The sequence below is a fragment of the Neofelis nebulosa genome, chromosome 5 (assembly GCF_028018385.1).
Source record: "Neofelis nebulosa isolate mNeoNeb1 chromosome 5, mNeoNeb1.pri, whole genome shotgun sequence".
Taxonomy (NCBI): domain Eukaryota; kingdom Metazoa; phylum Chordata; class Mammalia; order Carnivora; family Felidae; genus Neofelis; species Neofelis nebulosa.
In genome coordinates, this window is record NC_080786.1 from 84,849,798 (window position 1) to 84,877,224 (window position 27,427).

The 27,427-nt window shown below is 46.4% G+C and overlaps 1 long non-coding RNA gene across 2 annotated transcripts; it reads right to left on the minus strand.

The window, feature by feature from the left end:
* Positions 1-1,438: 1,438 nt before the first annotated feature.
* LOC131512347 (uncharacterized) lies at positions 1,439-27,427 on the minus strand. Of its 2 annotated transcripts, XR_009262101.1 has the most exons (7): positions 26,085-27,417; positions 22,210-22,390; positions 20,394-21,239; positions 15,407-15,463; positions 14,295-14,379; positions 3,718-3,818; positions 1,439-3,284 (listed from the first exon to the last, which is right to left on the minus strand). It is a non-coding gene; the product is annotated as an uncharacterized LOC131512347 (long non-coding RNA). The 2 variants fall into 2 exon arrangements; XR_009262100.1 differs by lacking the exons at positions 1,439-3,284; positions 3,718-3,818; positions 14,295-14,379; positions 15,407-15,463; positions 20,394-21,239 and having other exon boundaries at positions 21,511-22,390; positions 26,085-27,427.

The window sequence follows — 27,427 nt, forward strand, 5'->3', positions numbered from 1 at the left end:
TGTTCATGCTCTGTGTCTCTCTGTCCCAAAAATAAATAAAAAACATTGAAAAAAAAAAAAATTAAAAAAAAAAAATGCAGTTTAATTTTAAAGGGTTTTTAAGACCCTCCATAATGTCTCTGCAGTATACCAATAGGAAAAATATGGACACTTCCGTTTTCTTGAATGGTCAAAAACACAGACAGATAATTCAGGGAAGAAATTAAGTTGCTAATAAATATATAAAACCAAGTTCACTGATGATCAAAGATGCATGTAAAAGCAAAACGAACTGAAACTCATATCCTGTAAACAAATTTGTAAATATTGAAAAGGATAATTAATGGTAGCATAGGAATGATAAATCAGGCATTCTTCTCTGCTGATGGGAAGACAGAAGATCAACGCTTCTGACAAAAATTTGGTAATACGAATCAATAACTTCCAAAGTTCCATACCCTGTGGATAGTAATTGAAATTCCATTAAACACATCAAAGGGAAATAACCAGATATATGAGTATGTAGATATAGACATAAAAATTCTCATTATAATAAAACTTGTAATAGCAAGAAATTGTAGTCTACATCTCTATTAAGGACATTGACAAATAAATTATGGCTTATCAATATGATGGAATATTACAGTCACTTAAATTATATTTTCAAAATGTTTAATGGCATGGGGAGACATGGGGGGCAAAACTTTGCACATAGAATGTTCCAAATCAAGTAAACAGAGACATAGATCAAAGAAGGTTAAAATGAAATATATTAAAATACTAACAGCAGTTACCTCTGGATGGTAGGGTTGTAAGTAAATTTATGCTTTACTGTATTTCCAAACTTTTAATTATGGGTCCAGCTTACCACCGTGTGATACCAGAGCTCTAGCTAAGGGCAAGCTGACTAATGCACGGACACTTAGTTATCAACTCCAATGTGCTGCTTGGTGGGAAGGATGCATGTTACTCACGATCCCATTCCTTCAGGGGTACAACACACGCAGAGATGAACAATCTGAAAAAAATAAATAAATCAAGGCAATACAGTATTATGATCAGCACAAAGCCTTCCACATACAGGCATACCTCAGAGATATCATGGGTTCAGTTCCAGCCCATGGCAATGCCCAAATGCCACAACAAAGCTAGTCAAAGGAGTTTTTTGGTTTTCCAATGCATGTAAAAGTTATGTTTGCCCAGTATCTACAGCAATCCATTAAGTGTGCAATAGCATCACATATAAAAAATAATGGGCATGCCTTAATCAAAACATACTTGATTGCTAAAAAAACGCTAACCGTTATCTGAGCCTTCGACAAGTCATAACGACTGATCACAGATCACCATAACGAATATAACAGTAATGAAAAAGTTTAAACTATTGGGAGAATTACCAAAATGTGACACAGAGACAGAGAGTGAGCAAATGCTGTTGGGAAAATGACAAGGGTTGCTACAAACTTTCAATTCGTAAAAAAAATGCGATATCTGGGAAGTGCCATAAAGCTGAACCCCAATGAAACAAGGTAGGCCTGTAGTAAGTACTCAATAAACTAGTTACGTTCACTTCAGTAACAGATGAACAGAACCAGCCGTAAATGCTACTGTAATCAGATGGACAAGAATCCTGTGGCCTAGAGGACAGAAGAACGCACTATCAGGGAAGGTCCATGGAAGGCCTGGTCCTTGCACTGGAGCTTAAACGAGGGGCTAACTGGGTGCAGGTGTGGAGGGTGGGGGACAGGAGAGCCTGAGGTAGGTACAGGCATTCCTCCTGGGCATCCCAGAGACATGGTTCATGGCCTTACTGGCCTGGCAGTTTCTACATACTCACTTCAAGCTATGTTAGAAGCTGCCTAAACGTTGATCCTTTTCCTAAAGCAGCAAGAAACAAATGGGGGCGCAGGATTGTTGGATCACCAGCAAGTGGCATTTGCTGTCCAAGCTGGTCAATGGCCTCTGCATGTCCGTCCCTTGGTCATGGTTGAATCTGAGTGCTGCTGGTGGTGGATCTTGAGGAAGCAGTCTTACTCCTCATCTGCACCACACTCCACAGTGTAGCCAACTCTTCCGATCTAGGGTCTCCCCCTTAATCTCCCACTGTCCTATGGAGCATGCTCAGTTTCCAGCTAAGGAGCCGGAGGCTCACTGAAGTGATCGGATATGCTCAAGACAGAACCGGCTCGGGTAAAACCCAGACTCCAGTTCGGACTAGCCCTTTTCCCCTAGACTACAGGACTCAGTGGTGATCCATTCCTGGAGAGATACTCTCCCTCAGCAAGTGCTGACCATCTCCTCCCCTTTGCGAAACCCTTCCGACGCTCGTCAGCATCTCCCCCATGTCTTGGAGTCCTTGTATACATCAGCATTTGGGACGCCAAAAGGCAACACAACTACAACATAAAATACGGCGGTTGAAGATTTCCACAAGGAGTGATCAGAATGTATTCTATTCTGTGCTTGTGTGTTGTGGTCATATATAAATGCTTCCATCGAATTCCCATAGAAATCTGTCAGCCAGGAAAGCTGAGGACGGTTGCTGAAGAGGGTTGCTACATAACCGGGTGGGCTTGTCTGGACACTAAATTCAGCCCTGAGCTTCCTGGTCATCGAGGGGAAATGAACAAAGTAATGATAAAGCAAGGACTTTCTATTAGAAAGTAACTCTCCCACCACCCAAAATAAACACACACACACACACACACACACACACACACACGCACACACACACACACATTCGAAGACAACTGGAAGCCAAAATAGAATTGGCCTCTCATATCCCCATCCTTGTGGAGTTACAAGGCAAGGAGTGGTCAGGAGGCAAGGTATGTCTTTTAGTAAGGTATGGCTTACCTGGGCTAGTAAAACGTAGGAATCTATCCCATGCATAGTCACAAAAATTCATATGGCTGTCCAAGAAGTCAAAAATACTCATTTAAGTTGAAAAACTTGAAGGCAGTAGAAGAGAGATTTGCCCCAAATATCTTTGGAAAACTATGGTCTAGAATAATCCACACTAGCATGCTGGAGGTATTCATCAAATGCTGCCCAACAAAATTTTTAAAAAAGACCCACATTATCCATTTTCATATATAGAAAACCTGTGCATTTCATATTAACATTCAAATGACTCAGTTGCTAGAATGCCAAATAAAAGTTTAATTTCTGAGCCAGTTAAAAGTTCTGGCTTTCTAATCTGGTTTACTCTGTTAATCTACTTACTATACCTTTTTTCAGAGATGGTGAGTGAGTGCCCACCTCCTTCCTAGGTCTGTCTTTTCAAATCCAGAATGAACAGGATCCTAATAAATAAAAGGACTTGTTAGTAGAGTTAGATTTTGGGGTTTCGAGGGGTTTTTGTGGGTTAAAAAAAAATCCAGAGGTTCTCTTTTCCTCACTCTATTTAAGCCTGGAGAAAAAGAAATTAAAAAAGCATTCTTGGTAAGGTTACTTTCACAAAGCCAGTGGGAACCACAAAACCTCCCCCAAGGCTAAATCCTTCCTCAGGGCTGGTTGGTGCGAAAGTCCAGAGCTAAGGGGTTCTTTCCTCTGGCCCTTAGAAATAGGCATAATTAGGGCTTACACGGAAGTTATGATACAGTGGTATCATATATAGCAAGAGTCAGCAAACTATGTCCAGTGAAGCATTCCTAGCTGCAACACAGACCATATGCCCTGCAAAGCCAACACTGGTCCCTTCCAGAAAATGTTGGCCACCCCCTCCAAGCATCTCACCTTGATTCTCAGAACTGCCCACAGAGAAAACAGCCTCCTGATTTGATGGTCACATGGACTTCACAAAGAATGAGGGTTTGAGATTCCTCCTGGAATACTACCTGCAAAGAATGCCAATTTACTGGGGTGAATGAAGGGACAGGGGGAAGGAGAGAGGAGGGTTAGAAAGGTGACCCCAAAAGAAGAAAATGAGTCCAAAGGAGGGACCCCTGCCAGGGCCAGTGCACTAGCACTGCACAGGACGCCCCGCAGCCCCACCTGCTGCCCCTCCTGTTGTCCCCTGCTCCGCGTACCCCCTAAGGTCCTTGGCGCACACAGTGGGGGATGGGAGCCAGCTGGCACCAGCCCCTTGGGAGGTAGCTGCCCGCACCTTCTCCCACCTCTGTGGGCAGCAATATCACTTTGGTAGGTTGATATCGGCCATGATTGAGTATTTAGACCACAAAAATAGGCAGAAGCCACAAATCGGAGCTCTGCACCCCCCAAACTGATTGGTAAGCATCTCCCAGCACAGCCCCGGCACAACCACCCAGAAGTGGAGGACGTGGTGTCCCTCCCTCCCAGCGGAAGGAGCGTTGGCTGCTGTCGGCTCCCCAGCTACATCTCTATCCCTCAGACAACTGCCTGGAGCTGAAGGGAACTGCCACACCCCAGGTCTGCTTCCTTCCCTGGGGCACCCTCACTGCTGGTTCCTGCCTGGTGAACAGGCCAGACCCATCCGGGCTCAGAGGGGCTCCACGCCAAAGTTCTCCCTTGGGTTCAGCTGAGGCCTTGGCTGCGACAGCCTCGGAGAGACAGAGAGGGACAGAGAGACATACAGACAGAGTGATCCAGGGGCCCAAATGCTCCCCACCAACTTCTTCATCTTCTCCTGTCTTGACTTGTCTGTGTTGCTGACGGTTCTTTCTAGAGGTTTTTTTTCTCAAAAGACCTGGGCACCCAGGTAAGGCTTGTTTTGTTTTACTCTGACCAGCAAGACAGCTCTAGTATTTTTCAGGCATCTTCGAGTCCCCGTTATTAGAGGTGTGAAATATGACCCCCATCTCCTTTCCTTTCCTTTGTAACTAATGTTTCCCTCTTTGTACTGAAGAGGGAAAGAGGTTCTCTTTACACGTGCCTTTCAAGAATTTTATCTGGATGGGCTTAGGTATGTGGCTTTCAGTGCTAGTGACTCCCAACCCCCCCAGTGTTGTCTGTAAACCTTAGACCCCGGTCTTTCCCACTCAGGGCAGTTATCTTCTATCATTTGTCTAATTATTCCCTCTCCTTCAGCTATTTCTTTTTCTCCTCCTGGAACTCCGGGGATTGATATCTTAGGTCTGCTGACATTAGCTACCTTCTCTCTTATTGTCCCTGCATGATTTCCATCTCTTTGTATTCTTGTTCTATGTTTGGGACTTTTTTTATAAAGTATTTTTAATATATTATTTTTAATGTTTATTTATTCATTTTCGAGAGAGACAGAGAGCAGGGGAGGGGCAGAGAGAGAGAGGGAGAGAGAATCCCAAGCAGGCTCCATGCTGTCAACACAGAACCTGACCCAGGGCTTGAACTCACAAACCATTTGAGATCATGACCGAAATCAAGAGTCGGACGCTCAAACGGCACCCAGGCGCCCCTGTTTGGGATATTTTTGCACTTGATCTTCTAAGTCTATATTCTGCCTTCATTCATTCAATGATTATTTTAGTTAAAAATATGATTTAGTTCCTGGAAGTCCTTTTTTGGGACTGTGTTTGAAGGTCCTTGTTACTTCTGCACAGGCTGTCAGTGTTATTTCCTTGAGGAGCTGTTCAGTGGGTTCTTCTTCCCCCTCTCTCTGCCTGCTGAGCCCTCTTACGTGCACAGGTTTCTTTTATCTGTCCTTTGAAGCTCAGGGCCAGCTTCTAGGGGTTCCTTAAGTGGCAGCAGTCCTGGGAGTAGCTGTATATAGGGAGTCAGTTCTGATCAAGGCACCAGGAAGAAAGAAGGGTCTCAGCTCTGCTGTCTTCCCAGGTTCAGCTTCTCCTCAACAGCCTGGGACCAGGGAGGTCGCCCATGAATGCTGATGGAGCCCAGGACCCATCACACTTAGAGCCTCATCTCTGTGCTCTCCGTCTGTTGGCTCAGAGGGGAGCTCAAAGCTCAAAGCTGTCCAGCTGCCGCTCCCTTCCCTGGGTCTGTTTGTCCTCACTCCTCCACCACCATCATTCCCAGTGGTTGCCTCATGGAGAGAAGTACCGGACTGGAGTTGGAAGTCAAGGGCAGCCAATGTACCATCTTATAAAAATCTCCATCCCACCCTCAGCCTCTTCACATAAATGAAGGACAAACTTGATCTGTGGTCTCTGGCAGATGCCCAATCTGCTTAGAAGACCATTAAACTCTTTGTTCTCCACTGGTTTCTTTGGGGGAAGCCCTTCAAAGTTATGCACAATAATTTGATTTTTTTTTTTTAATAATTGGATTTACTTTAAAGCTGTGGTCACTGGGAAAATAAGTGGGCAAAAAAGATAGAATCCAAAATGCACGTGCGTGCGTGTGTGTGTGTGTGTGTGTGTGTGTATGTGTGTGTTCTCCCACATCCGCAGATCTACAACACACCAAGAAAAAAAAGTTTGCACGCACAACACCAAATTGTTTTCTGTAGATGATGAATCTATGAATAATTTTTACTGTCTTCTTTTCTCCTTATCCAGATTGTCCAATATTTCTCGTTTATGGAAGACAAAAGAATTATTCTCTTCAATTGTTCACTCAGCAAAACACGTTATATAATGTTGGCTGATGCTCACGAGCACTTTTCCAAGAGTGTGAGGAGGATGGTGGCGGAAGTCCTTGGCCTCTCCATCTCCATGTCTGTACAACGAGGGCCCATCTCGAGGACTCGATGCTTTCAGTGGACTCACCAGGCTGTTAGCAACCGGTGAGGGCAAAGGAAAACCATAGACAGAAGCTTCTTACCCACAGTCACTCAGGACAGCCCCACCCACGTGGAATGGGGTTCAGAGGCAAAGCTCAACCACCCCAGCTTCCTCTGGTCTCTCCAGATGTCTATTACCGGCCCCAGTGGACTGGACAGTCTCCCAGCGCAGAACCATTTCCAGTTTACTGCTGAATCTCCAGCACCGGGGACATGGTCTGGCACTTTGTGGCCACTCAGTAAACATAGGTTGAATGAATGAATGAATGAATGAATGAACAAATGATTGCATGACCTCTCACCTCACTTGATACTATAGGACAGGTTAGTAGATGGCATTGCTTGCTTTGAGGCTCTCTTTGAACTTGCAATCCCATCGAAGTGAGGAACAAAAAGTTGAGATGTATAGAAAGATTTCAGCTCAACAAAGGGGGTTCATACTTCTCATTTGTTAGGAAAATTTCAGTTCCTGTTGGTTCATACAGGAGGCTTCTTTCAGAGAGCTGAGTTCCCTGGCAAGGGGCATGACCTAGAAGGGGCTGACTATCTCCTGGGAAGGTTGCTATAGAAGGGGCCACGCTGGCTATAAAGAGAGACCAGATGTCTAAGTTTCCTTCTAATTCAAACTCTATGGCAAATGCAATTCCTGCTTGGGAAATATTATGCAAATTTGTCTCTTTCTCCCAAAAATATTCTTCAACCCTGAAGTCATTCCTCTGCTTATTAACACTCTCCTTTGAGGCAGTCAAATATGATTCAAGGGAACAGTTGGGTGTGTCCTTGAAGCAACCAGGGGAATGAGAGTCACCTCTTAAGAAAGCCTCCTTTGGGCACCCTGGACTGGTCTGGAATCCAAGAAGGGGAGTCCGATGGAACTGTCCCTGGTCTGCTCCACAGGTATCTGCCAGGCCTCACCCCCAGGAAGACATGATGTAGAACGGGTGACTATATTTTTTTTTATTGTTTTTTTTTAACGCTTATTTATTTTTGAGACAGAGAGGGACAGAGCATGAACGGGGGAGGGTCAGAGAGAGGGAGACACAGAATCCAAAGCGGGCTCCAGGCTCTGAGCTGTCAGCACAAAGCCCGACGCGGGGCTCGAACTCACGGATCGCGAGATCATGACCTGAGCTGAAATCGGACGCTCAACCGACTGAGCCACACAGGTACCCCGAACGGGTGACATTTTAAATACGCACCAACTGATACTGCGTGGGCACCGGCCACTCCAAACCGATGTGGCACTGGAGACACAGAGGGGGGTCTGCAAGCAGCCCGTATTCGGTTGCTGGGTCCTGGGGAGGTCCTGGATGGGGGCTGGGCAGTCAGTGCAGCAGCAGGGAGGCACTTAGGAGCCTAAGAGTAGCAGCTCTGTAATAACGGGCACAGAAGTCTCTGAATGGTCTACGAACCGGAATGGCCATACCCAGTGCATACCAGCTAGACACTGGCCCTGCTCTGAAACCACTTCTGAGTAGGGTGACCCTCTAGCAGAGGCTGCAGCCCGGTGCCTCCAAGCCGCATTTTATGGAGTTCTTTTATTAGTCTCTCATGGAACCCGTAGCCACATCATAAAATTAAACACCCCACTCTGTACACCAAGTCCACTGACTTCTTGAGCCCCGATTAGCACTGGGCTTTTCCCTCCGGGTGTTGTGTTACAGTAACATTATAACTGTCAGAAAAGGAACCTTTGCTGGGAGCAGTCAAATCCTTCAGACCACCTCGGCCGCGGCCACAGTGTGTCACCCTTTTTCTGAAGTCCCTTTGCCAGCTTCCTGTCAGCCTCTCTCTGCATCTTTCATCCCTACCCCCCCCCCCCCCATCTCTCCCTCTGGGTCCCTTCCCCTTCCCAAGGCCCTCCAGTGCTATAGAGCCCCGGGGTGCTCAGATGCTTGCCTGGAGACACCCGTCAGGGTAGCCCCAACTCACCCCTGAGGATAAATTTAGCGGGTGGGTGACATCCCAGATGGAGAGGTTATCTTTAGCCTGGCGGAGGTAAGGAGTCAGTCTGGGCCATGCGGGACCCAGCAGAGGGAGCGGGGAAGGAGGAAAGAAACACATACTAGAGAATCTACAATATAGCCGGGCTCAAGTGTACTCAGGTGGTAGAGAACTCAGGGTGATGGCGTGCTTCCTGAAACATGAGGCTGTTCCGGGAACACCCTGGAATAATGGCCTGTTTCATTCCGTCCATGAACGAGGAACAATTTTAATAGCAGAAAATATGGCTACATTATGGGCAGGCAGTATAAAACCACAAGCACACATGTTCTTTAAAAAAAAAAAAAAAAAAAAAAGCAACACACTCAGCAAGATCGGTGGTTTTCAAGCTTTCCCATTCATATGTTTACTACTTGTTCATTAGTTTGGTTGCCTGCAGGTGCTGAAGGTTTAAGAGTTAAGAAGAATGTACAGAAAAAAAAATTTACGTGGAAAACTTGCATTACCTGAATTAGGGAAAAGGCCACTGCCATTCGGTTTTCAAGGTAGGACATGTCAGTTCGCCTCAGGAATACCAAGGCATCAGCTTAGAAAGAAGCGGGATGCCTTCTTCTGAACTGTGCAAGAAAGATTCCAGACTCTTCCTTAAGGGAATCCAAATAATATTCCTTGTTATCATCCCAATATAAGAAATCCTTCCTTTTCACTCACGAAAATTTTTCCTGCTGTCATTTATACCCATAACCTCTAGTTTGGCCTTCTTTGGTGAACAGTTGATCAGAATCGTAGTGACTGTGAGGGGAAACCAAGGTCTCAGTTCGAACCTGAGCTGGAATTCTGACGTGTCTGGGCTTGTCTGACACAACTGTGGAGAGGCCCAGGGGCCGCCTGGGAGCTTGTTCTGTGGGAAAGGTGACCTGAGAGACGGTGGTTAACCGGAACATAGTCCTCACCACTGGAGGGGAAGAGCAATTAATTCTGAGTATCCCTTAGCCAAACATGCAGTGGACTCCTATCTGAGCCTTACAAGAGCAGCAGGACCGTACAGAAAAACTGAGAAGACCATCGTGTTAGAGTTTTGGGAGAATTCAGAGAGCAGGTAGTGGAGCTTTGGGACTGCACTACCAGACTTCACACACAGGGAAGGGAGACAGGCAAGGAACCTTCTTCCTCTTTCCCCAGAGCTTTGACTCCAGAATGCCTAGGGGTGCCCAAGTGTAACTTGAGTGGCCGGCAGGAACAGGTCCCAGGGGCTCCTAGGACAACTCAGAGGGGTTGTGCAGGGGGCTGGAAATGCTTTGTGGTGTACAACCACAGGGTACAAGAAGACATCTGTCCTCAGACAGTGCAACCCGGGGGCACCCAGCTTACTGTGCCATGTTCTTACATAATTAAGTCACGTTTCGTCCTTTTCTTTTTTAGATGAAATGATGCCAGTTTGGTCAACCAGGCTGTTGTGGGCACCCTTTATTTTAACATTACATGAGTGCATTTAATTGAACGTTATATGAGTGCATTCAAGAAATGGGGGGTTGGGAAAGCCTCTGATCTCACAGATGCCCTGCTTATGCCTTGATAGATTTCCTCCTTATTCAGCTAGAAGTTACTTTATTCATCTCTGTGACTCTCCCTCCTAGCAGTATACAGCAGAGTAACCAACAAATGACAGGACATTTATCAATACTTTAAGGGGAGTCTACCCAATAAATACTTTGCTGATCTCCATCGGGTCTACTTATGATCCCCCTAGAGCACAGTGGTACTTGCTAAAATGGCCTAACATTTCCTACCCATATCCAATCTGTGGCCAACCACATCTCCTTGGATCCTTTCTCCACTACCCTTGGACCAGACCTGCCTTTTTCAAGATAGCATCTGAGGTATCCAGATTTTATTATTACACCATTATTGCTATGCATCATCATAATGTACAAGACAAGTTCTCCAGTTCTCAAGGTCAGTGGAACCCTAAAACCTCTTTTCCAGATCACCAACAACCCTAACACCATCACCATCGCCTGCAAAGGCATTGAGGGTGCTCACAACAACCTTATTAGTTCCTCACAGAAAATACAAAAATATTGTATAATACATGGCACCTCGGGGAAAAGAAACTCTGAATGATGGCTGCCTCTGGGCTGGGCGATGATGAGCTAAGGAGTCTGCTTGGACCCCGGGGAATCATTTTAATATGTAAATCATGTGCACATTTCCCATTTCCAATTAAAATGCTTTTAAAGCAAGTTCTAAACAAACGGAAATACAACGAAGAATAAGACACAGTCCCAACCCTCTGAGCAGTGATGCTGACAGGTGTCCATAGTTGACACCATACCCTTTGGAGTCAAATGTCCACACCGTGTCATTGGCCCTATGGAAAGCTGAACTGAAATCAAGAAGGATTATGCAATGATCTGCTGGCTCTGGGCCCTCACAGTTCTTTCCTCATAGCTGGGGTGACAAGACTTCCTGCTATGCCCAGTCCCCGGGACTAATCCTGTTCCTAGGCTGGAGGGATTTTAAGGGACTTCGGGCTTAGGTGACGGACTCTGCCTTCATATTCTCTAGGCCGAGAGTGGTCCAGACCTTCTCTGATGGGGACACCCGTCGTCTCCATTTTTAGTTTGCTTGATCATGAAATCTATCAAGGTGTAAGCAGGGCATCCGTGAGATCAGAGACTTTCCCAACCCCCCATTTCTTGACCAAATGCAGTTACTAAGAACCTCTTATGGGCAGGATATTCAACCAGGCCTGAGGCAAAGTGAGTAAAGAGGGGAAGGAATAGACCAGCGCCCTCCAGAAGTTCACAGTCCAGTAATAAAGATGGATGGAGTCCAGAGCTGAGAGCTTTACTGCACATAGGCAAGTGTGACAGAAGAGAGAGGGAAAGATTGCTTTCGGTGACTAGCACGCTGGAGCTGGTGGGGTTTCAGTTAGCAGTAGATGGAGACCGCTGGATCCAGGCTGAGGCCTGGGAAGGTGATCCCATTTCACACAATATAAAGGCTCTGCACTTCCTTGGGGAGAACACAAAATGGAAGGTGAAAGGAGTCGCATCCTAGGAGCCTTTCTGTGGAAACTGCCTTCCTCTCATTTTCGCGTCTGTCTGGTGAACACCTAGGCTTCAAGTTCCATCCCTAATAACACCCCTGCCCCCAGAAAGCCCACTTGGGTTCCCCCAGGCAGGATTAATTGTCCCGGCTGCTGCACTCACCAGGCTCGCTGTCTGTTCTAGAAAGTCAGGGACATTTAGAGGTTGTGCACAGGCTGTGGTGGTGCCATGCTGCCAGGGTTCAAATCCTGGCTCAGCCATGGACTTCATGAGTCATCTTAAGCAAGTTGCTTACCCTCTCTGAGCCCCAGCTTCACCTTCTGTCAAATGGTGTAATAATGGCACCTCCCCCCTAAAGTCACCATGAGGATGGCGTAAGTTAGTGCTCCCAGAGCATCAGAACAGGGCCTGCCTTGGTGTCTGCTCTGGGCTACTTAGAGCCCCAGGCTGCAGTGACCCTTCCCTGGACTGTCCTCGGGACCTCCAGGACCTGAGGTCCAGCGTCACGGCTCTTAATCTAGAAATCTCTAATGAACCTGCCGGCTTGGAGGGGTCCAGTAAAGCAGCTATGCAATTACTATCTTCCGAAAGGAGGAACAATACAGGGCCATGAATGGGGGGAAAATGAGTCAAGTCCAAATGCAAACACAAAGCAACACCCACGAAATGATGGGGAAGGAACTTGCAAGGGTCAGTGTAGGGGCTGAGAATTTGCCAGCCTTAGGAAGAGAAATACTCCCGTCAGCCCGTTCCCTCTCGCAACAGGGCACCAAGCCTTTGGGCGTGAAGGATTCTGCCCTTTCCCTCCAGGCTACGCGCGCCGCGCCGCTCCCTCCCCCGCGGGCGTTCCCCCTCCCGCCCCCCTCCGTCCCGCCCCGCCCCGCCCCCGCCTGGCCGCGGCCCTGACCTCCGCTCCCACGCGGGCCCGCAGCCGACGGGCTGGCGGGCGGGGCAGGAAGGGGGAGACGCGGCTCCCGGCACCCGAGATCCTTAACTGCAGCTTCCAAAGCCCTGGCTGATCCTAATCAGTGTGGGAAAGGAGCGCGGGCCGGCCCGCCTGCCGCAGACGCCGCCTCTTTTCGTAAACTTTATCGCCGCGCACAGCCGCTGATAAAGCACCGTAAATAAGCAGGCGGCCGGAGTGTGCCGGGGCCGGGGCTGCCGGCGCACGCCCGCCTCGGCCCTGCGGCTCCCGGGGGAGATGAATCACGCGCAGAGTTGGAAGGAGTTCCGAGTTTTCCTCCTCTGCAGATCAGCGGCCATAAATAACCACGCATTCCTTCCCTGCCCAGAAACCCCCTCACCTTTTGTTTTATGGATTCAATAAAAAAGCCCAGGAGTTTTCCTTCTGGCTGCCGGGCCACCCTCCCCATCTCCGGGGAGGTGAGTGTGCTGGCCTGAGTTACCCTCCCGCCTCCGGTTGAGCTCCTTGGGCGTGGGCTGGGCCTGTTACCTGCGTCTCCTTTATCTCAAATCCCCTTTGGCTCCTGCACAACCCAGAGGGGCTGGAGCAGGGCAGGGAGGGGCGACCTGCCGCCTCTAGGGGGTAGGTGATGAGAACCTGTTCCCCGGAAACTCACCTTGGACTTGAGTGCATGGTGAACTCGCTGAGGCCAAGTCATAGCAGGAGCCCTGGCCTCCGTGCTTGGCCTGCACCCCAGGATTTAAGGCAGAGAGAGTGCAATACCCTGGCTGCAAAGGACCCGAGGGACCCCCACAACTTACACTATAGTGTATTCCAAAGTGGAAGTGTCTTAGATGCTATTTGGCAGATCTCATGATCTGTATTCTTAAGTTCTTGAAATTTTGACTCGAGGGGGCCCCCCAATTTGACCTGTGGCACAATTTGGAGACTGAAGTTTGAGGAAGACTGCAGGAACAGGGATGAATAGAGAAAGAGGGATGTGTAGAGTGTCCAGCTCACCAGCTCCATCACAAGACCCTGGGCCCTTGCCGGGCTCTGCTACCACCTGGCTCAGGGGCCTCCTGCAGCCACTGACCCTGTGTGGGCCTCAGGTTCCTCATCTGTCCCCTGAGTGGATAGTACAAAAAGGATCCTCCAGGGGCGCCTGGGTGGTTCAGTCAGTTGAGCATCCGACTCTTGGTTTCAGCTCAGGTCATGATCTCAGGGTTCGTGAGTTTGAGCCCCACGTGGGGCTCTGTGCTGACAGCTCAGAGCCCGATTGGGCTTCTCTCTTTCCCTCTCTCTCTGCCCCTCCCCCACTCGCACGCACACCGGGGCGCTCTTTCTCCCTCAAAATAAATAAACTTTATAAAAATAAATAAAGCGGGCGCCTGGGTGGCTCAGTCGGTTGAGCGTCCGACTTCTGTTCAGGTCATGATCTCACAGCTTGTGAGTTCCAGCCCCGCATAGGGCTCTGTGCCAACAGCTCAGAGCCTGGAGCCTGCTTCAGATTCTGGGTCTCCCTCTCTCTCTACCCCTCCTCCGCTCATGCTGTGTCTCTCTCTGTCTCAAAAATAAATAAACATTAAAAAAAAATTTTTTTAAGATTTTTAAAAAAAAAATAAAGGGATCCTCCAGCTTTCCTACTGTATAGGAAATAACATCCTGCTTATAAATCACTACATTTCTGAGGTGCCTTCTCACAGGCCCCTCTGAGAAACACTGTTTTGTCTCCTTGGAAGAAACCAGGGCATGGCCAGCTTCTGAAACTGACCTCTCGCTGGTGAGGTTAGCATTGAACTTTACCCCTCTTGGAAGTCACAGAGGTCCAGAGTCCCTCAGGCCAGAAGGGAATCCACCTGTGAAGCAAAAAGCCATTTAAAAATAAAATCCTGCACACCCTAACAGCATTAGCTCGGTGCTTCCTGGGGCCCTCAGTGTAAGGGGCCCAATGACTGTGGTTCTGCTTCAGGTGGGAGGGAGGCACTGGTTGGCTCGGAACATCTAATCTGGCAAAGACAACGTTTTCCCCCAGAAAAAATAGAGGCTAGGAGGAAAGGGGCCTCTGATGGCAGATCTAGAGACAGCAATCCCTGATGGCAGTCCTAACGAGGTTGCCTGGTGTAAGTCTCCCTCAGAGTACGTGTGGGTGCGGAACCACCCCTCCAGCCACCATGGCTGAGAGGAGCTCACTCACCAAACAGAATCGGACAAAGGCCCGCTTCTTCCAGGACCCATTTCTGACACTACGACATGTCCCAAGGGAACGTGTGGCCCCAGACAGACTTCATATCCTGATCTCTGGACAGAAAGCCACTCAGTGTTGTTTCCCTCATTTGCATGATGTCAAAAAAAAAAAAAATGAGTCACACTGAATTGTCATTTGTTAAGAAATTTTGGCAAGAGCCTCCCTACTGAGATTGGAGCTGATTTCTCAAAAAGGAATGCACAGGAACTCGAACCCTGATTTGTTATGTGAATGTGATCAATGTTTTAGGCCTCAGTTTTTCCATCTGTGAATCCTGACGTGTTTTAGGGTTTCTTTCCGCTCTAACCTACTGGGACTCTACCGTAGTCAGGACTATCATAAGTAGAAGGAAGATTTTAAACTTTCCAGGACAGAGATGAGTTAGGGAAACTTATCTAACGTGACTCTTCCACAATTGTTCTTGCTTTCGATTTTGTCTGCTGTTGTGGAGGTCAGCAACCAAGGCCAAAAGGGAGGGAAATCAAAAAGATCGGGTTCCATGTCAAGATTGGGCTATTCTGCCAATTAGTATACAATAAAAGCGGCTCTGAACCTTTCACAACCACAGAACTTGGTAGAATTTGATGAAAATCACGTGCTCCTCTCTCCTTCCCCCAAATACACATACAAATACATACTTGTCTTTCCAGCTCATGTCAGGGGTCCACAGACCCCGGAAGCCCCAGCCACAGACCCTGTTAGGAAATATTAAGTAATTCGTATTTAATAAATTATTGATCCTCTGTTTCTGTATCTGTAAAAAGGAAACACCATTCACCCCCAACCAGTGTCCTGGAAACAGAGGAGGATAAATAGAGCTGTGCTATTAAAACTTATGGGTTCTCTGCCTAGTAGCCATGTAATATTGATGCAATCCTATTACCATCATCTGCCATCGTCATTCTCTCTTCTGCTTCATGGGATGTAAATTTCCGTGCAAGACAGCAGCAGTCCTGTCTTGTGAAATTCCCGAAGCAAACCCTTCTGGTAAGTCAGCACTATAAGTCTTCATACTTACTTGTTAGAGACGTAACGGGTCCCCGTGGAGACCAAAGAGAAGGCTAGAGGTAGCTCTGTGGGGTAATAACCGCCGAGGTAGGAATGTCCCAAATGATCCCCTTGTGGCTTTAAAAGTCAATGTAACTTTCCAAAGAGTCTTCCTTTCTCTCAGAATATGTTGTAACATTAGAGAAATGAACTCACAGAAACAAAACCAAGGTTTAGGGGAAAAGCTCTTGATGAAGTTATCAGTCATATATTAAATAGAGTCAGTCCATTTGGTCCAAGGAGCCAAACCTCAATTTCCATATCAGCCACATAATGAAGGAATTAGATTAGGTTCTGTGGCTCTTCCTCTTTCTGGGTCTGCATATTCTTTGAGAATGGGATGTAAGCTGTGGCTCCCGGCAGAAAATATACCCTCGATGGACACCTACTCTCACGCGCTTTGACTTAAAATTTGGGGGCCTTGCAGAGCCCTGGCGGCCCGATTATGGAACACGAGATTCCTACCAGCTACACTCCCCCTCCCTCAGGCCTCTTCTGCCTCAGCTGTTGAAGGCTCTTGGGATCCACTGCTAAGTCCATCTGTGGCTTCGGGGCCAAGTCCTTGACCATTTCTCAGAGCCTCTGCAAACAGAGGAAGGAGTGAAGTTCTCTTCTGGTGGCTGCTGTGAAAATAGCCGTGCTTTAAACGCTCGGCGTGGGGTCTGTTTAGGAAGCAAAGCTCCGACAGCAGTCTCGCAGGCAAGAGCATAAAACTCTTAAGTCAACATGTTTTGTTTTGTTTCTTTCTTGGAAATGAGGAACAACGAGGGCTGGGGGACGAGCGCAGGATGAAGTGGAGGGTGTGGTCAGAACATGCTCACAGCACAGGGCTTGCAGAAGGGGTGCTAAGGATTTGGAGGAAGCCTGGATGAGCGGCGATCTTCCCTGGGTGGGAAGTTCTGCAGCTTCTAAACAGACAGAGGGGCTCCTCCTACAGCACCTATGGCCTGCCTTACTGTGGTTCAGAAATAGTCCCTGCCCCTCCCTGGGGAAAGATGATATTTCTCCTCCTCACTGACATCAACCTTGGTCACAGGGCTTGCCCTGGCTGGTGAAATGAGCAGAAGTGACAGCCATCATTTCCAGGCAGAAGATTCAAGAGCCACCTTGAGGTGTCCCACACGCTCTTCTCCCTCTGCCACAAGACCACCCTATTCCAAATCCACCACCCCATCAGCCTGGTCTCAGAGTGAAGGTGACCCAGAGCAGACCTGCTGTGAGCCTGTCAGAAACCGCAGGAAGTGCGAGAAAAAAGGCACCTATAGTGGGTTGAATGGTAGCCCCCCAAAAGATATGTCTATATCCTAACGCCCCAAACCTATGAATGTGACCTGATTTGGAAAAAGGGTTTTTGCAGATGCAGTTAAATAAGGATCTTTAGATAACGTCACCCTGCTTTACCCGCACGCGCTCTACAACCAATGACAAGCTCCTCATACAGATGAGGAGAAGCCAGAGGCAGAAATTGAATGATGCAGCCATAAACCAAAGAACGCCGGGAGTTACCAGAAGCTGAAAGAAGCAAGGGAGGATCCTCCCCTAGAGCTCTTGGAGGGAGGCTGAGACCCTGCTGACATCACGACTTCAGAATCGTGGCCTCCAGAATTGTAAGAAGATAAATTTCTGTTGTTTCAAGCCACCCCGTTTGTAGTCATTTGTTACAGCCACCATAGAAAACGAATGCCCCACCTTGGCAAAATATCTTTTCTTCCTGAGTCCCTCCCTCTAATGTAATTCGCAACGGCAAGAACTACAAACCAGTATACTAATGGATTAGGAAGAAAGCTTCTCTTTCTCTCTATCCAGTCCCTAGGGCAGGGCCGCGATTACGTTTGAAGGGGAGAATGCCAGCTCACAAAACCCGACTGGTTCACTTCCTCTCCAGAGGGGACACCCGCAGTGAGAGAGGTTGAATCCTTGATTATGGGCTGTGCACAAACTGATGCTCAAAATAAACAGCCCCTGGAATCAAAGCTCAGGGGACGGGGCAGAGAATTTTAGAGTCTCAAGGGTGGAGAGAGATCACATCCGACATCTTCAGATAGAAGTTTTAGCGGTACTTTAGAGAGTTTAAAGGACTTTTGCACCCTTGTTTATTTTTTGGCTTTGTTGGTGACACTGAGGCCCTGGGAGGGGTGCAGCCCGCCCAGGGTCACGAATGAATTAGGGGCTGATGCCTGCTTCACCATTCAGCACAGAAAGGTGTTTCCTTCTCCACAAAAGTCTGGCTGTGGGCCTCTGTGCTTCCCACCAGGAACAGGGCTCTTACCACCTAACTGGTCTGGAGGGCGTAGGTCTCTCATAAGGTTTCACCTCGCCTAGTCTGGGGCTTCACTCCATATCATTTAAGCATCTTAAAATGCATGTTCATCCCACACTGAGCACTGTTTTTATCTAGAAACATTTCCATAACTCTTTTAGAATTTTTGCTTTTGAAAGTAGTTGCTTAAACTAACTTGTTTGGTTTTAGTTTCTTAAAAAAATTTTTTTTTAATGTTAATTTATTTTAGAGAGAGAGGGAGCAGGGGAGGGGCAGAGAGAGAGAGAGAATCTGAAGTAGGTTCCAGGTTCTGAGCTGTCATCACAGAGCCCACCGTGGGACCTGAACTCATAAGCCATAAGATCATGACCTGAGCTGAAGTTGGACGCTTAACCGGCAGAGCCACCCAGACATCCCTAACTTGTTTGATTTTAGATGTTCTACAATGGTCTCAGCAATCCTCATTCAGACTCAGGAAAATCTAACCATAGATTGTTTTCAAATGCAATGGCATGTTGATGGATGCTGAATTTCATGATTAATCAGATTGAAATCATGCTTCCTTTTGTACAGATTTAATTCAATCAATGCCAATATTACAGATAATGCAGATATTGGTTATCCCCATTTCAAGCGGAAGGACCACTCTCCCGAGGATACCCAACTATGAACGAAAGAAGCCAAGAGGACTGCAGCCCAGGCACCCAGACTCCAAGAAGAGCCCCCCTTTCTGTTGAGCACAGCAGAGTTTCTGTTCAAAAGATTCACAGCCTCTCAAAGAATGACTAATATGTCAACAAGGCACAGAAGTCAGCTTGAAAGCACTCCCACTGGTCAAATCTGGGGCAGTTTATTTCTCAAAATAAATAATGGTAGTAATACATTGTAATTATTGAGGAAAATAGGAATCCCTAAGTCCATGCTAACACAAAAAAATAGAGAAGAAAGAAAGTTTTTCCTTACAGTAAAATACTAACTAATAGATGAAGAAATGATGGAATTTTAAAAATCACTATTCAGCAACCATCTTAGCAATAATTAATTCATCCAAGAGATACCAGTGGATGTTGAAACCTGGGCGGTGGGGGAGGAGTTGAATAAGAAATGGGAAATTTGCATAGTTTCAGAGTACCACTACACAAAATTCTCATTCGTGACAAAGAGAGAGTAATTTTTTTTTTGTATCTTAGGGAGAGAGAGAGAGAGAACAGGGGAGGGGCAGAGGCAGAGGGAAAGAGAGAGAATCTTAAGCGGGTTCCACACCCAGTGCAGAGCCCAACGTGGGGCTGGGTCCCACGACCCTGGGATCATGATCTGTGCAGAAATCACGAGTCAGACGCTCAACCAACTGAGCCACCCACGCACCCCAAGAGAGACTAATTTTATAATGAAAAATCAGGGGGAAATATCGACAAATGCAAATGGAGGGACGCTCTACAAAATAATCAGAATGTGACATTCAGAAGTATCAGAGTTGTAAAAGTCAAGGAAAGACTGAGGAGGCACTCTGAGTGAAAGAAGTGGGAGACAGGACAACGAAATACAACAGGTGATCCTGAACTGGGTTTCTGTTGTAGGGACCATGATCTGTCAAAACCTGAACAGCACCTGAAGCTGGATGGTAGGAAGGCATCAGTGTTAATTTCCTTATTTTGATGATTGCATTCCAGTTATGTAGGAGAATTTCCTTGTTTGTAGGAATTCTACATTACAGTATTCAGGCTCAGGAAAGAAGTTCTTTGTTTCATTTTTGCCAACTTTGTGTAAGTATGAAATTATTTCAAAATAAAAAACTTTTAAAAAAGTAAAAATAAAAAAATAAAAATAAAAAACTTTAAAGAAGAAATGTAGACACAAACAAGTCAAAGTAGTGAATGTTAAGCATATTTTTGTCACTGTTTCCAAGAAATAGGCTGCCTCCCTCAAGGACAGGGCAGTAACCTGTCAGCTGAGGCAGACTGGTGCAGCGCTAAAAAGACATGCGCTCAATGAATGTCTGAAAACGAGTCCTATATCTTTGCTGGTTTAAACTGATGATGCCTGAATGTCATTCGCCATCAACCTTTAGTTAGCAGTGGCTCTTCCATTTGACCTTTAAATCTGACCCATTCAATGAAAAAAAGTTCTGAAAAACAAAACACTAAAGGGTATTGACATGGTTCCCATGTAAAATGAACACTTCAATAAATGTTTTTTAAGAAACCAGAATCTAATTTTGTAACACGAATGCTGATTTTCTTCAAGGGGGGGGGCGGGGGCGCCAGAAATGAATGTGCTATCATCACAGTGTAAGAGGAACAGAGGCAACACCGACTTACCACCGCACAGAACAATGCACCTTCCTGTGCTGGATTCTCCTGTGCGTTCTACTGCCATTACTCCTGAGTGACGAATTTCCAAAGAAACATTTTACAGTGTGTATGTCGTCTTGTCTGCCGACGATTGGCTTGCCCGCCCTCCCTCCTTCCCTTCCTTCCTTCCTTCCTTCCTTCCTTCCTTCCTCAGTGCATTCCTTAATGCACTCAGCATTGTCTGGGTCAGTCGGAAAGTCTATTTTTCTTGCAGACTTTAGGAAATCTACAACACCTAGTGAACCTATAATTAAGCTTAATATAACCTGGAGAAGGCAGAAGAGGAAGAAAATGAAGGCTGTGAATAACTGGCAGCGTGTAGTTAGCACATACCCATTTCCTTTGCGGAAAGGTGACGAAAGCCTGCAAACATCTAGAGTGCCCTCTGTGTGCTGGGTCTCAGATCTCTAGCTGTTTCAGCTTTTCTTTTTTTGAAGAAATGATGCTCCTGGGGACTGTCTGGAATATTGCCAGGGAGTCCCATAGGAAGCCGCGCAGACCCTCCTTTCTCTCCAAGTAGAATAGGCTGTCCCTGACTCACAACCCTGCTGTGATCCAAAAGTTTTTTTTTAATTATTATTTAGAGCGTGGAAATATTGTGAATTATGGTTTGGTTTCCAGTTTAGCTGCAAAAGCCCCCCCCCATAATTAGTGTATTAAGTAACCAATACGCATACATACACGCACTCCAACGTCATCATTAGAACCGCTAAGGTGGCATTTTCGGTAACGGTCCGAGTCTAGTGTTCATAGTTCTGACACTACCTTGATGAAAATGATACATGTTGACAGATGGCTCCTTCACTTGGAATTCTGATGTGAACAAGAATGTGGTGAGGGCTCACAGTAGGCCATTCTCTCACTCTCCCCGACAGGCATAGATCCCCCTCCCAAAGCCTACACTGAGTTTTATTATGCTCTCATCATTGTCTTTTTATTCCACTGCACACACCTCTTGTTTGTTCTCTCTCTCTCTCTCTCTCCCCCCCTCCCCCAACCCCGGCATAATCCGTTTCACTGAGCCCAGAAAATCCGACATTTGGGCAGAAAATAAGGACTGAAAGGAAACTGAAGAAAGTAGATATCGCTTTCTTTTAAGATTTTATTTTTAAGTCATCTCTACACCCAACATGGGGCTCGAACTTACAATCCCAAGGTCAAGAGTTCCATGCTCTACTGACAGAGCCAGTCAGGTGGCCCTGAAGAAAGTAGGTATCATTGATCATTTCACCACTAAATACATTTTTCATTTAGAATGCTTCAACTGATACTTGGTGAAACAAAATATCTTTAGAATATTCTACTTATCATGGTAATAAAGAAAAGGAAAAGGAGGAGGGAGACCTAAATAGCTATATTGGGATCAACTCACTGCTGTAACCACACTTGGCTATAAATTTACTAGATGTGACATGATTTAAGTTTCAAAAAATAAGACCATCACCAGGATGATCTCATTGAAAGTACAAATGTCCTTGAAATTCTTATTCTGTGATGGGGGGGGGGGGCGGGGAAGGAGCAAATCCGTCTGGTAGTCTCCCTACGTGTTCTTCTCCAAGACAAAGTTTCTAAAATAATCTCAGACGTGGTGTAACATTTGCCAGACAGCTGTTCTAGAGAAGCCAAGACAATAATCCTTGGGTCTATCATAGTCTTTTGTACTTTTTCTCCCTTCAGTGAAATCTGTGCCCAAGCCATTTTATAGATGCATGTTCTGCAAGTTCAAAAATCATCTCTAAGGAGACTTGATGTGACTTAAGGCCTTTTATGCTATTCTACTGACCTGGTTAAGAAAACAGTTTCTTGACTCATTGGTAAAGCGATGGACCACAACTCTGTTTTCTAGAAGGCAGATGTCTGTGAAGATGAAGCTTCCACTGACGTTCACCAGCTCCAAGATTCACCTGGTCTGAACGGTCCTCTCTCCATCCCTAAGACTGCTCCCATCCAGAGTAGATGAAACCCTAGGACAGACAGTTACAGACCTGTTGATCTTAGAGTTAGCAGAAAACTCTAGAAGTCATATGGCCTGGCATCCTCCCTTCGAATCTTTTGGTTACCCCTATTGTCCAATAGATATAAAATTTTCTAGAACACTAAATTCTTTCTACCAATAAATGTGTTCAGAATCCTGTGACTATTTTAATACATCTGGCTTTATCTTTCCTTCAGATTAATGTCTTGAAAGAACTTTAGAGGAAAAAGGGTTTGTGTGTTTCCATAGACCTAGATATAAAACCTTGAGGTCAGCCAGTTCTCTTCAAAATGCCAGTTTTCTGACGCTAGTGCTCTTAAATCTTCATCATCTGTCAAGGAACAAAGAGGACTGTTAGTAGAAGAGGAGACAGAGAAGCACACAATATGGGCATGGGGACTGGAGAGCAGACGCTGCTCTCAGACAGAAGCAATAAGAGAGAGAAGTGTTCCCAGCTCTCTTTGAAGCCCCAACAGATTGTTGCAGGAAGCAGATTTCTGGCCTCGGAGAAATTGTTTTCTCTTGCCACTAAGCTTTCTCCAGGTCTACCAAGAAAAAGGTTAGTGTATACATTTCCAAGGGCTGCCACGAAAACATACCACAGACCAGGCGGCTTAAACAACAGAACTTAATTTTCTCACACTTCGGGGGGCTAGAAGTCCAAGATCAAGGCGTTCACAGGGATGGTTTCTCCCTGAGGCTTTCTTCTTGGCTTGCAGACATCTGCCTTCTTGCTGTGTCCTCACATAGTTTTTCCTTTGTGCCTGGGTATCCCTCGTGCCTCTTTCTATGTCCAGCTTTTCCTCATCTGCTAAGGACACCAGCCAGATTGGATTAAGACCCAGCTTAAAAGCCTCATTTTAACTTAACCATCTCTTCAAGGGCCTGGTCTTCGTATACAGTCAGTCACATTCTGCGGCCATGTTGAAGGGACATAATTCAGCCCATAACAGAGAGAGTACTTTTCAAGTTAGGATGCTAAAATCCAAATAATTAGTAAATGTCAGTGTTTTTAAAATAAGCGAAATAAGAAGTGTGATTGAAAGTATAACTGGAGCGCCAAGGCTAAGAGATGAAATACCACGGGGACCAGTCAAATGAGACACCTAAAAATCGTGTACCGTAGATTCAGGCACGGATTCTGCGAAGGAACGATACCTAAACCCAAGAGGGCGGCTGTTGCTGCATCCAGTTCATCTGCAGGAGTTCAACGACTGGTCACAAGATAAAAGTTTGGGGTTTTAATAAATAAATAAATAAATAAATAAATAGAAACTATTATTTCACTATGTAATCAATATTGAAAACTCGCTCATGATATCACTGGCATTCCTCCTTGGGTCTTCGGTCTTCGGGCTCTGGTGACTACCTTGCACTTACAGCAAATGTCCATGGTGCCTAGCACATTTCTAGTGCTCATTACCCGCATGTGGCTGTCATACTAGACAACGCAGATCTAAAGAGTGGTCAAGTCCACGGTGGCCCAGGACACTGCCCTGTCTTACGCTCCAAAAGGAAGTCTGAGGATTTAATGAATGAAGAGGAGGGGTTTGAAATTAAAGACATTTTCTTAAGGTTCTCGAGAGCGGTCAGTGTTTTCTGGAACTCCTAGAGACGCCTAGAGACTTGTGAATGCAGCCCCATCAGATGGTGCCTTTCCAGATTCAAAGGCTGTGGGCTTACCAAGGACATGACTCAGGAGCAGAGCAGCCAGAGAGGGACACTCACCCTCCTCTCATCACTTGGCTCTGTCTTGGTAAATAGAACCAAGACAGGGCGCTCAACTCAGCCTTCTCTTCTCCACCACCTGGCTAGAATTTTGGTCAGATCATCCAAGCCCCTGCCTAGTAGGAATCAAATAGACCCAATAAGAACCATTTTGTTACCTGTCCTTGCCTCTCTTTCCATGCAGGCTACCTTTTCCAGGGTCCATCGCCATGGAGGTGGGAAGGAGGATATTTCCTGCACACTAGCAGGTGTATTATGAAGAAGCATTGAACAGGAAAACAGGGATCAGTGAATGGTTGGTGAAAAACTCTGGAAGTCAAGTAGCCTTGTAGGATTACTGACTTTGGAAAGCAGGGCATCCCCTACTCCCTAAAGGGTTTTAAAGGCTTAATTCATGCCCAGAGATAAAGCAAGTAGCCTAGAGCTTGTTTCTCTCCTGTTAGTTCTCCTGAGAGAAGTCACCTAAGAGTGTTCTTCTATATTTTTATTTTAGAGAGAGACCTTATGCACTAGTGGGGCGGGGCGAGGTAGGACGGGAGGTGAGGGGGGAGGAGGGGAGGGGCAGAGGGAGAGAGACAGAATCTTAGGCAAGCTCCATGCTCAGCGCTGAGCCCGGCACAGGGCTCGATCCCACGACCCTGGGATCATGCCTTGAGCCAAAATCAGGAGTCAGATGCTTACCCAACTGAGCCACTCAGGCGCCCCCACCTAAGTGCATTCTTAATCAGAATTCCATTGTTACCTACACAGTTAAGGCTTGCCCTAGCAACACTCCTCATATCCCTAACGTTGGCACCTCCCATTGACATATGACATCCATTATGCATATGAAATCATTCGACTCCAACAAGGTCCCCGTGAGAATAGAAAACTGAGGCTCACAGAGTTGGCAAAGTTAGTGGGAGGATTTAAAAACGGTCTTCTGACCTCAAATCTACATAAATAGTGCACAAGGTCATTGATATGTAATCTATGCCTGGAACGTGGGGTCGATAAACACCAAATAAAAGTTGGTTGAACGAATGAACAAATGAATAAAAAGAGACCGAATTTCTCGAAATTCCTCAGATGACACCATTTCTACATTCAAGTGTGAGATCACACTTCCTCAGGAAATGTCCTGAGGAAAGGGTCTTCACCTGATGAATATTGCATAGGAACAGCAGACAGCATTTCCTTTAGTCTAGATTTCTTTCTAAAATTAGCCATAGAAGTTGTTTGAGAACAGCCATCTCTGTTTCTCCAGGCTTCTTGCAACAATGTACAGACATCTCAGCAGCTAGTGCATACCATCAGGCAAAGCAGCCTTCACTGGAAAAATGTCTTGTCCACAGATGACTTTGCTCAGCTATAGAGACAAAGGCAGCCAGCTGGCAAAGGTGCTGGTCTAGTCAGCCTCTGTCCAGGTCTGTGCTTTCCTCACTTACCTGGAGGTGGACATTGCCAGGAAAGAAGTTGCCAGCAAGGGATTCAAATGAATTCGACAGAGGTAACTAGGTGGGAGGAACAAACCAGTTACAGAGAGAAAATTGCCTATAGACTATTTTTGGTCTTCAAGTTCAAACCCACTTTCTTTATTTCTCAGGCAGGGCATGGGGGCAGGAGTCATTCAAGTGTTTTCAGACACCCAATGTTCAAGCTGGAAGAAATTTATAGATGATAACAATAATAATAATTAGTAATAATAATAATAATAATAATTGCAGCTCCTACTTGGGTATCCCCAGAATGATACCCCAGAGGGTATTGAATGGCACCCTCTAGAGCTCTGCAACCCTGAAGCCTTGCTCATTTCACAGGAGGAAGCAACATGTATGTATGCTTTCACTTCTCTGATCAAGAAACTGATGTTTACTAACTCTACCACACAGCAAGTTATTGACAGAGATGATTCTAAGATCTTGACTTCCTCGTTTTGAGTCTGGTGCCTGTGCAAGCTGACATGGGCTACTTACCTTTTGGAAGCCGTGGGTGATTTCAGGATACCCGCCTTTAAAGACCTCACAACTAATAAGGGAGGAGTTAGCAGCAGAAGAACGTAGAAACCAGCACATCTGCACATTCAGGTTCAGGGTAACGTTCCCATCATCCTCTTGGTTGTCCTTGATTTCTCCTTCCTCGAGGCACTTGTCCAATAGGTGGCCACGCCCTTCCATCTCAGCAGAGCCTAGTAGTTGAGGACGGGTGCTCACACCACTGTCTGATCTCGGGCCAGTGTCTGTGCCTCAGTTTCCTCCTCCAGAACGTGGAGACAATTACAGAACTCGATCCTGGGGTTGTTAGGAGAATTAAATGAGTTGCTGTTTCTAAATCATCTCAAACAGTGCACAGCACAAGGAAGCATAGGATGCAGGTGTTTCATAGAAGTCCGGATTATGAACCAACCACCTAGCTGCAGTCACTTCCTACGGTATCAAAGTACTCTTGCTGAACCCCACGTCTGCTTCCTGCCTGCCAGGCTCCAAGTGACCTACAGCAATAGCTCTCAAACTTCAGTTTGCACAAGAATCCCCTGGGGTGCTTGCAAAAAATGCAAACTTCTGTGCCACTCCCTGGACTCTGGTTTAAAAGGTCTGGGTGGAGCCCAGGAATTTACATTTTTAACGAGTACCCACAAGGGATTCTCATGTAGGTGGTCTGACAGCAGAATTTGAGAAAGGGAGGCTACCCGGATGAAGGCTACCTTTTAGCAAGGCTTTCAGTGACCCTGGTCAACTGGCCCTTGTCCACCATTCCAGCCTCGCTGCTCAAAACTCCACCCCCGGTCCTGCCAGCCAGACCTGCGTCAGGAAAAATAAAAAGCCATGTTAAAGTCAAGCCCAATTGCATTTCTCTATATGACTGCTGTGTTATAGGAGATTAGGAAAAAACAGCTGAGTTGACACCCAGCAAAGTCTCTGTGGCCGTGCCGTTGGGTCACCATGGGAACGACATCTCTGTGACTTAGTTCTGAGTGTGCATACAAGCCAAGAGGGACAGAGTGCTTCATGTCTCTGAGTTTCTGTTCTCTTTCTGAATCTCCCTGAGAGACCTGAACCGTTGTTTTCTTCCCTCCACATAACTCAAGGGATTGTCAGTTCTAAATTTGGGGAGAGAAAGGTGAGAGGGGTAGAACAGAGACGTAAGTAGGCCTAAAGCCAAGGGGACAACACGCTGAGATAAACGGAAACATTAAGGTGTAGGAATGCCCCTGTTCCAAACCACGAACTCATCCACAGAAGAAAAAGAAAATTATTTTCTCTCACAGCAAAGCAACTTAAGCCTACTTAATGTAGGCTTAAGACTCCCTAAAAACTAA